The sequence below is a fragment of the Octopus sinensis genome, linkage group LG10 (genome assembly GCF_006345805.1).
Source record: "Octopus sinensis linkage group LG10, ASM634580v1, whole genome shotgun sequence".
Classification (NCBI taxonomy): domain Eukaryota; kingdom Metazoa; phylum Mollusca; class Cephalopoda; order Octopoda; family Octopodidae; genus Octopus; species Octopus sinensis.
The window spans coordinates 23,195,078-23,205,077 of NC_043006.1; the positions used below are offsets into that span (position 1 = coordinate 23,195,078).

The window sequence follows — 10,000 nt, forward strand, 5'->3', positions numbered from 1 at the left end:
ATTGGTAGCAGCATAGAATTCTTTCCTTCTCTGGTTCTGATAAAATATTTGCTAAAAGTTATAATAGAATAACCTCTCTGTTGAAAACTTGCATTTTGCAACTGAAGATGGTGCTGTATTTCAAATATATGAATTAAATGGAGCCGCCTGAAGTGGCCATATCGCATTAATACCTTGACATCCTTGTTACTTATTTGCTGTTTATGATATATATAATATGCATATATGTATATACAATAATATATATATATATATATAATGAACACACGTACACATATGTGAACACATATATGTACTTATACATACATGCATACATACATACATATACAGGGGTTGGACAAAATAATGGAAATACCTATCATCAGTGCACCATAATTTTGAAATATCTATAAAACCGTCAAAAGCTTATTTTCGTGTTTTTTTTTTATTATTATTAGAGTTGCTTAATATGTTTCGCTAAAATTGCTGTTTATTTTCAGATATCATCAGAAAAAGGTAATTAAAATTCATTAAAATGACAGATCTATCGGACTTTCAAAGAGGTCAAATTATTAGTACTCGAATGGCAGGCGTTAGCATAACGAAAACAACCGAAATGTTTGGTGTATTAAGAAGTACTGTCTCGAAAGTAATGGCAGCCTTTGAGAAAGAGTGAAAAATCCTCTTGTCGAAAAAAAAAAAACTCCGGAAGAAAACCAAAACTTTCAGATAGGGACCGTCGGCCTCATATGCGAATTCTTAGAAAGGATCACAAAAATACAGCTCCCAAAATTACTGCAGAGCTTTATGACCACCTCGAGAACCCAGTTTCCACAAAAACTGTTCGTTGGGAGCTGCACAAAACCGGATTTCACGGGAAGGCTGGAATCAGAAAACCACTACTTTCAAAAACAAACGTTGCAAAGCGTTTAGAGTGGAGTAAAAACCTACAGAATTGGCCCCTAGAGCAGTAGAAGACTGTTATTTTCTCGGACGAGTCATCCTTTACCGTATTTCCGACCACCGAACGAGTATACGTGACGTGTGGAGACAGCCAAAAGAAGCATTTGACCCAGATTGCTTTCTTCCAAACTGTTAAACATGGAGGGGGGTCTGTGATGATCTATGGGGTTATATCTTGGAGATCCGCCGACTCAGTGATTTCCATTCATGGCAGAATTAATTAAGCATTTTATCTAATCAGATACATCCTATGGTTGTGGAACTGTTTCGGAGGGATGATAATGCACCAATTCACGCAGCTAAAGTTGTTACTAACTGGCACGAGGAACATTCTAGTGAATGTGAACTACCATAGTCCTCAGGTCTCAATATTAAACATTTGTGGTGCATTTTAGAAAAACAAGCGACGAGTCGATATCCTCCACCATCCTCACTACAAGAACTGGAGACTGTTTTAGCTGAAGAATGGACAAAAATTACTTTGGAAACAATTCAAACTTTGTACGAGTTCATACCTTGTAGAGTTCAAGGTGTAATTACTGCCAAAGGCGGTCCTGCCCCATATTTTGTCCAACTCCTGTACACATAGTTGAAATTTACAGAAAAACAAAAGACGAAGATAAGTGTATAAACAACAAGCAGGTGTAATAGTTTGAAACACGGAAACGTGAGAAAGTCTTTTACGTTTCGAGCCTAATATTTATGATACAGTGCATTCCAAAAGTTTTTTGAGACTTTCAGCAGAGACGTTTATTAATTTCATAGAAACTCAAAACTCTAATCTCCCTCAAAGCAGGTTCTTCCGACTTCAATGCACTTGATGCAGCGCTCTAGTCACTTCGTGAAGGCCCTATAGACGCCCTCCAAACTGAAGATGTTCAAGATCCTTGTCATCGCCTTCAAGTCCTCAATGTCTTCAAAACGACTGCCACTGAAATTCTTGAGTTTGCGTGCGGAATAATCGTGTCATAGACAACAACTTCTGGACTGCAGGAAAGATGAGGGACTGTGTGATGCCCATCTCTGTCAAGTAGTCGGTTACAAGGATACTCATCACTAATCTCCTTGGGAACAAACTTCGCAAAAATTTCGCCAATTTTCAGACCTTCATTTGTCACACCGACTCTAAACTGTATGCTTACTGTCTTTATAGACACACGACGATATTCGTCCAGAAAATTGCGAATTTTCTCATCCAACTCTGATATTCTGACATTCCTCTCCCTCCGACATCTCTCCTCGTCTCTTACCTTCTCTCTACGGTCTTTGAACCGCGAAAAACTTAATTCATAAGCCGCCTGGAGCATTTTATAAGTTTCTTAGCCTTTTTATCCACATCAGCACAAAATTTTATTGCATAGCGAGCTTCCAAACGACCTGAATGCGTTTTACAAACTAGTCAGCTGTAACAAGCAGTATTTAGCAGGGTGTAGTCAAAGTGCTGTTACAGCCGTCTCCTTTAATCTGGAATAAAAATGTTGGTATGTCAACAACTTATTAGATGTATAGTAACGGTATACTAAAATTGCAATAATCTAGGACAGTGATAACTGTCTCTCTCAAAAACCTTCCAAATTTCTAGAATATATATATGTACCGATGAATCACAAAAATAATTTTTTTTTAATTATTGCGATTAATACGCACAGGCGGGCGTACAAGTGTGTATGTGTGTGTATGTGTGTGTGTCTGTGCATGTGCGTGTGTGAGCTTTATAAAAAGATCTTGTTAATCTAGAACAACTTGATGTCATAGTCCAAATTTCTGAAGATTGATGATGATATTTCGGGTTGCAGGAGTCGGACATTAGAAAACTGAGTGGCTTTATAGATTAAAGAGTTTTTACACACCACACGCAGGTAAGTATGTATGTATGTATGTATGTATGTATGTATGTATGTGTGTGTGTGTGTGTGTGTGTGTGTGTGTGTTGTGTGTGTGTGTGTATGTATGTATGTATGTACGTATGTATGTATGTATTAACTTTAATACAGAAAATCCCTGCTGACAACGAATGTACCTACCAACCTATGGACTGAAGAAGTTTAATTAGAGCATAGCTAAAAAGATATAAAAAATAAACTAAAATAAAATAAATGTTAAGTTGTTAAAAAATAAAAAATAAATAGAAACAATAACAACGGACCTAAACTAGAAATACATAAAAGGACCAAAGACAAAAATAATGAAAATAGTAATGAGACACCTCGCTCCGCTTCCCTTTACTCACCACTACAACTACGGTGATCATGTCCAGGAACTAATACAACGGAATAACATCAATAATAATAATAATAATAATAATAATAATAATGATGATGATGATGATAATGGCTTCAAATTTTGCCACAAAGGCAGCAATTTTGGGGGAGGGAATAAGTCGATTCCATTGATTCCAGTGTTCAACTGGGACTTATTTTATCGACCCCGAAATATGAAGGCCAAAGTCGACCCCGGCGGAATTTGAACTTAGAACGTAAAGGCAGACGAAATGCCGCTATACATTTCGCCGGCGAGCTAACGATTCTTCCAGCTGGCCGCCTTTATAATAATAATAATAATAAATGCCCTGATGCAGTACCTGGAAGTGGCTCTTATGACTTCTGATCTTAACTGATTGGAAGTGTCATCATACACGTTGTTTTGTCTTAGTATAAAAGATGGGCTACAGCAAATATTCTGCTCAATACCACAGATTTACTTGTCAGTCGTTTGACCTTAACCAGTTGAGCATGTCCCTGAGTGGCTGACGATATGTGCATCTCTGATCACGTGCAGAAGTGGTGGGGGGGGGGCATCATACCCATGTGTTGAGAGGGATTTTTTGGAGCTTGGATAATTCACATTTGGAAACGTGGGTGTTTTGTTCAACATCCTTAAACAACCATTATTCAGGGACCATTTGAATGGGATGGGCTACTCGACCTGAAGAAAATCTAACTGGGCCTCCACCTGCAAGATCATGCGCTGTTTATCTTGATGTGAGCGCACATATATTGTTATGATGCACGTGCCTGGTGTGCCCTTATCAGATGGGCAGTCATGATGGGTAGTTATTATTGGCTTCGTATATTTTACCCCAGTGTCACTTTGATGGCATGCACTGCTCTCTCACTCAATAATAATAATGATTTCTTTATTAACCGCAAAGGTTTTCTTTAAGAAAAAACATTATGGGCAGTACAGGGCAAAACAAAGAATGTATGTATGTGTGTTGTTTTCAGAGTTTTGCGTGTAAATAAGACTAACAATTTTTTTTTTAAATCAACGATTTGTGATCCCCGACAGGAAGGAGACGTTTGAGGTCTGCTCATGGAAAAATTCCATAAAAAGACATTGCTACCCTGACTTTTGGGGTAGGTGCCTTTTTTCCAACCACAGGCATATGCTCAGGGCAGGCCCGTTCAATCGAACCATTCTCGCCACTTTCATTCATCCACTTTTCAGCAAACTGGCTAGAAGACAATACTTCCTTCTCTACCCTTAATTTCCTTTTCAAGTGAAACTTGAAGAAATTGATCAGGGATTGGCCAAAGAGAAGAATGTTTGTCTTCAGCTATTTCAATCTCGTCCACTATACAGCTTCTTTCGTCATGGCCACCAGGCATATAAACACAGCGTTACTGTCCCGGTTAAAGAAAATCATCATCATTATTATCATCTCAACAAAATGAAGACAACATAGGCGCAGGAGTGGCTGTGTGGTAAGTAGCTTGCTAACCAGCCACATGGTTCCGGGTTCAGTATATATGTATATATATGGTTCCGGGTTCAGTCCCACTGCGTGGCACCTTGGGCATGTGTCTTCTGCTATAGCCCTGGGCCGACCAATGCCTTGTGAGTGGATTTGGTAGACGGATTAAGAATTAAGAATATTCATTTAGGAATTAGAATTTAAGAGGAGTGGCTGTGTGGTAAGTAGCTTGCTAACCAACCACATGGTTCCGGGTTCAGTCCCACTGCGTGGCATCTTGGGCAAGTGTCTTCTGCTATAGCCCCGGGCCGACCAATGCCTTGTGAGTGGATTTGGTAGACGGAAACTGAAAGAAGCCTGTCGTATATATGTATATATATGTGTGTGTGTGTGTATATGCTTGTGTGTCTGTGTTTGTCCCCCTAGCATTGCTTGACAACCGATGCTGGTGTGTTTACGTCCCCGTTACTTAGCGGTTCGGCAAAAGAGACCGATAGAATAAGTACTGGGCTTACAAATAATAAATAAGTCCCGGGGTCGATTTGCTCGACTAAAGGCGGTGCTCCAGCATGGCCGCAGTCAAATGACTGAAACAAGTAAAAGAGTAAAAGAGTATATGTAAACTTCTTCAGCAGGCGGTAAACATGAGACAAAATTTCAGCGGTGAGAATGAGAGAACACACGGTACAAGATCTGGTCAAATAACCAATAGAACAACAACAACAAAAAGTAATCAGCACACGTTATTTTTCTATTTTATTTACCACCTACTTACATACCTATAGATATGTGTGTGTGTCCGTGTGTCCGTGTACGTAAGTGTGTGTATGTATGTATGTATGTATGTATGTATGTGTGTATGTATATATATATATATATATATATATATATATATACACACACACACACACACGTATGTATATCCTCTTAACTGATGCTGTACAAATGACAAAAGGAATTAATCAAACTTCAAAAAGCTTGTTTTTTTTATATCATACCGCCTGCCTAAAACTTTACTCCCCGAAGTCACTGAACGTCTTCATACACGCGCGCACACACACACACACATACAAACAAACACACACATACACAAACGCGCATATATATATTTATATAGCCCTCGATGTTAATAAGCCAAGCGCGAAGAAAATAGAAACTTGTTTGCTATCAGATAACGGTATTTTTTTCCCCTTTTTTTAAATACTTTTTTTTTCACAATTATCAGTAATTGTCACTGACTTGTGACTTCAGCACTTCCACTTTTCTTCAGAAGTGGGTGGGGATAGCTTTGTTTTCTAGTTTTTTTAAATTCATATTTAGGTTGTTTTTAATCTTTATTATTATCATTGTTATTATCACTCAGGCGACGATCTGGCAGAACCTTTAGCGGCATTTCTTTCGACTCTTTATTCTCTGAGTTCAAATTCCACCGAGGCCGTGCCTCCGACTGAATTAAATCTAAATATTAGGAACCCTGGCTGTGAAAGAAATATAAGAATAATAAATTCCTTCTATGCTTTCGAGATGTAGGAAAAAAATCAGGAGTATCCTGGTGGACCGTTTCAAGTTTTTGTGATCGCTTCTCAATAAAGCATTTTCCTTCCCTGATCAACAACAGTAATATTCAGCCGCCATATAATAGGCTATCGTGGAGGCGCAATGGCTCAGTGGTTAGGGCAGCGGACTCGCGGTCATAGGATCGCGGTTTCGATTCCCAGACCGGGCGTTGTGAGGGTTTATTGAGCGAAAACACCTAAAAGCTCCACGAGGCTCCGGCAGGGGATGGTGGTGATCCCTGCTGTACTCTTTCACCACAACTTTCTCTCACTCTTACTTCCTGTTTCTGTTGTACCTGTATTTCAAGGGGCCGGCCTTGTCATTATCTGTGTCACGCTGAATATCCCTAAGGGTACACGTGTCTGTGGAGTGCTCATTCACTTACACATTAATTTCACGAGCAGGCTGTTCCGTTGATTCGGATCAACCGGAACCCTCATCGTCGTAACCGACGGAGTGCTTCCAATAGGCTATCACCGTAGAGGTTAGCTTAATTTTTATTTCTGCTTTTGACGGTTCGCAATTAATTCAAATATATTTTATGCACAATACAGTATGTACAAGAAGGACTTTTGCAGCTTTAATATCTAATAATTAAATTTAATATATATTCTTATATATTATCATATATGTGTGTACACTCATATTTAACACATTCGAGTGTACATTCAGACGTGGGAAGACCTTTTGCTGCGAAAATTGTTTCGAGAGAAAATTCTGTTCACAGACAATGTGTGAAAACACAATCATCTGATAACGTCATTCGTAGCCAAATGATATGTTTCTCACACATATTGTCTATGAAATGAATTTCCTCCTGAGACTATTTCCGCAGTGAAAGGTCTTCAAACATCCAAGTGTACACGAACGTGTTAAATATGATTGTACACACATGTATTTCATTGAACGCTGTTTCATGCGCCTCCTGTAAATTGAAATTGTTTTGAACCCTTCAAATTATATTCTGTCTAAAAAAAGGGGGACATGTTAGACGATATAATCCCGGAAAGACAAATAAACAAATCATGATTAAGTTGAAATGGAATTTGATCTAAAGTCGGTTCGGACTTGAAGCAAAAACAATAAGTATAGTAACACGCATAAAAGAATAGACAAACAGTGGTTGAAATTACGATGCCGTGCAAAAGGCTGTAGGAGAAAAGTCAGAAAAAGGTTACAATTTTAACTAGGAAAAAAGTTACAGGAATTTTTTTTTTTATCTAAATATTAGGTTGTCCCAAAAGTTCGTAAATACTTGCGAAAATTGAATTTTTACTCGCCAAGTACTAACAAAAACAACAAAAATTATTCCTCAAAATAAAGACCATTATTTTCCAAGACTTTCTACGAACTTTTGGGACAACCTTATACTATAAATATGTTAGATAACAAACGATATTTTAAATCAGTTATTAACTTAGAGTACATGACTTTTACAGTCTATACATGATGGCATTACACATATTTAAAAAAAAGTTTTATTCAATTTGAATAAATTCAGTAAAATTGAATAAAAGTTGTTTTTTTTTACATATGTGTAAAATCATGTAAAAGCCATGTACAGTCGGTTAATAACGATTTAAAATATTTTTTGTTTCATCAGATTAATTTCTTTTGACTTGTTTCATCATGAAACTGCGACCATGCCGGGACGCTGCTTTGAGGAATTTTTAGTCGAACAAATCAATCCCAGTAATTGTTTGTCTTTTTAAAGCCTGATATTTATTCTGTCGGAGTCTTTTGCCGAGCCGTTAAGGTACGGAGAAGTAAACACTCCAACGCCAGTAGTGATGGGGGACGCTCACACACACACACACACACACACACACACACACACTCGTGTATGTATATATATTTATTTCTTTATTGCCCAGCAGGGGGCTAAACATAGAGGGGACAAACAAGGACAGGCAAAGGAGATATTAAGTTGATTACATCGATCCCAATGCGTAACTGGTACTTATTTAATCGACTCCGAAGGGATGAAAGGCAAAGTCAACCTCGGCGGAATTTGAACTCAGACAGTAACGGCAGACGAAATCCTGCGGATCTAGTTTTTTCATGCGTAAAATATGCATTTTTTAAAACGAAGTAAAAAAATCTGAAAATCAGCTATAATAATGTAGTCTTCCAGTCTCATTGCTATGTTATGGAAAAAAAATTGGAGGAAAGAGTTACAGAGGTTTAAAGATCGGAAAAAAGCTCTGTATTTTTTAGCCAATAGCAAGACATAAATTTTCTGCGGTTAGCGGAGCGGTGTCAACTTTAAGGTTTTACCGTGTGAAATTTGTAGTTTAGCGTCTGTGACATGACCTGTTTATTGTAGGTTTCTAAATAAACAGAAATACCTAATTAAATCAACATGTATCATCTTACTGTGTCTGTTGTCTCGTCATTGGTTGCATGTTTTTATTATTTTTAAAAATTTGTTATATTAATATATTTGTCTGCATGTGTTTATGCGTATTTCAGTATTATGTTTATGTCATGTTTTTGTGTACATCATTAATATATAAGCGCATGTAGGTGTATGTATTCATATATAAGTTTATATGTGCATTTATGCATTCATGTATGTGTGAAGGGGGCGTCTGCCTCCAAAACTCCAAAGTTGAGGAACGTTTTTATGCTTGGATTTGTAAACTACGATAAGAATAACACTGGTCAACAGAGAATTTATCCCAAACTAAAGAATACCAGTATCTTATATGTTTTGGCATGCGGAATTCAAAAATAATGTTAAATTATCTGTATCACCCACAGTTTCTCTGTTCCACGGTATCCCTCTCAGTTCCTGTTACGCGTGCTAAGTTTCAGTTAAGCTAACGGTTTAAATAATACTCCCAAATTAAATTTTTATGAATAGAATTGAACTAGTGAAATCATAAAGAAAAGACTTAAGGAAATTAAAACAAAACACGCGGGTGAAAAGAATCTCGTGTATGAAAAATCAACAAAGAAACAGCAGCACAGTAAACAGTGAACCACAACACAGCATGCGGTTGTCATGGTAACAAGCTGCTAATGCCACACTATCTGTTGATTGGCTAAACGACTTTAATTCCAAATAACATCAGATTCTTTAAGTTAGGAGATAAAGTAATTGGTTGATTGTAATCAAAATTCAGAGTGGCATCGATATACCAAAATTGAAAGCAATTTGAGCAAAATTAAAGGGGGCTCATTTTGCGAATGAAAAAAGACTAGATCCAAATGCCGCTAAACATTTCGCCCGGAGTGCTAACGTTTCTGCCAGCTCGCCGCCTTGCATATATATATATACATACATATATATATATACATACATACATACATACATACATATATATATATATATATATATATATATATATATATATATATATATATATATATATATAATATATATATATATGCATATATATATATATATAAATGAAAAGAATGGAGTCGAACGAAGATTTTATCAAAATTCCTTTACTTTCGACATATGTTTCGAAGACTGCATATTCTTAATTCTGAAGGAATGAAGGTTGCATTATGCCGTCTTCTCATCAGGAAATACAACGAACCTCTATCAGCCTCGAGATGAACAAAAGCTTCTTATCGTCCCCTTCCTATTTTTTTATAACTTCCTCCTTCCATCCAATTTTGACGCCATTGCATATAACGGATTATTTTAAATAAATACTCATTATCACTGTGGAAACCATGTAGGCAGACGGTAAGAAGCTTTTGTTCGTCTCGTGGCTGATAGAGGTTCCTTGTATTTCCTGATGAGAAGACGGTATAATGCAACCTTCATTCCTTCAGAATTAAGAATATGCA

At 37.2% G+C, this 10,000-nt stretch overlaps 1 protein-coding gene and 1 long non-coding RNA gene across 2 annotated transcripts in view; one reads left to right on the top strand and one right to left on the bottom strand.

Annotated features, from left to right (window-relative positions):
- LOC115216588 (protein Wnt-4-like) overlaps nucleotides 1-10,000 on the bottom strand; it is a 105,288-nt gene that overhangs the window by 78,366 nt on the left and 16,922 nt on the right. The window lies entirely within an intron of this gene.
- LOC118765051 overlaps nucleotides 5,535-10,000 on the top strand; it is a 19,483-nt gene continuing 15,017 nt past the window's right edge. The window contains exon 1 of the long non-coding RNA XR_005000895.1: nucleotides 5,535-5,549. This is a non-coding gene — a long non-coding RNA (uncharacterized LOC118765051). The remainder of the gene's footprint in view (nucleotides 5,550-10,000) is intronic.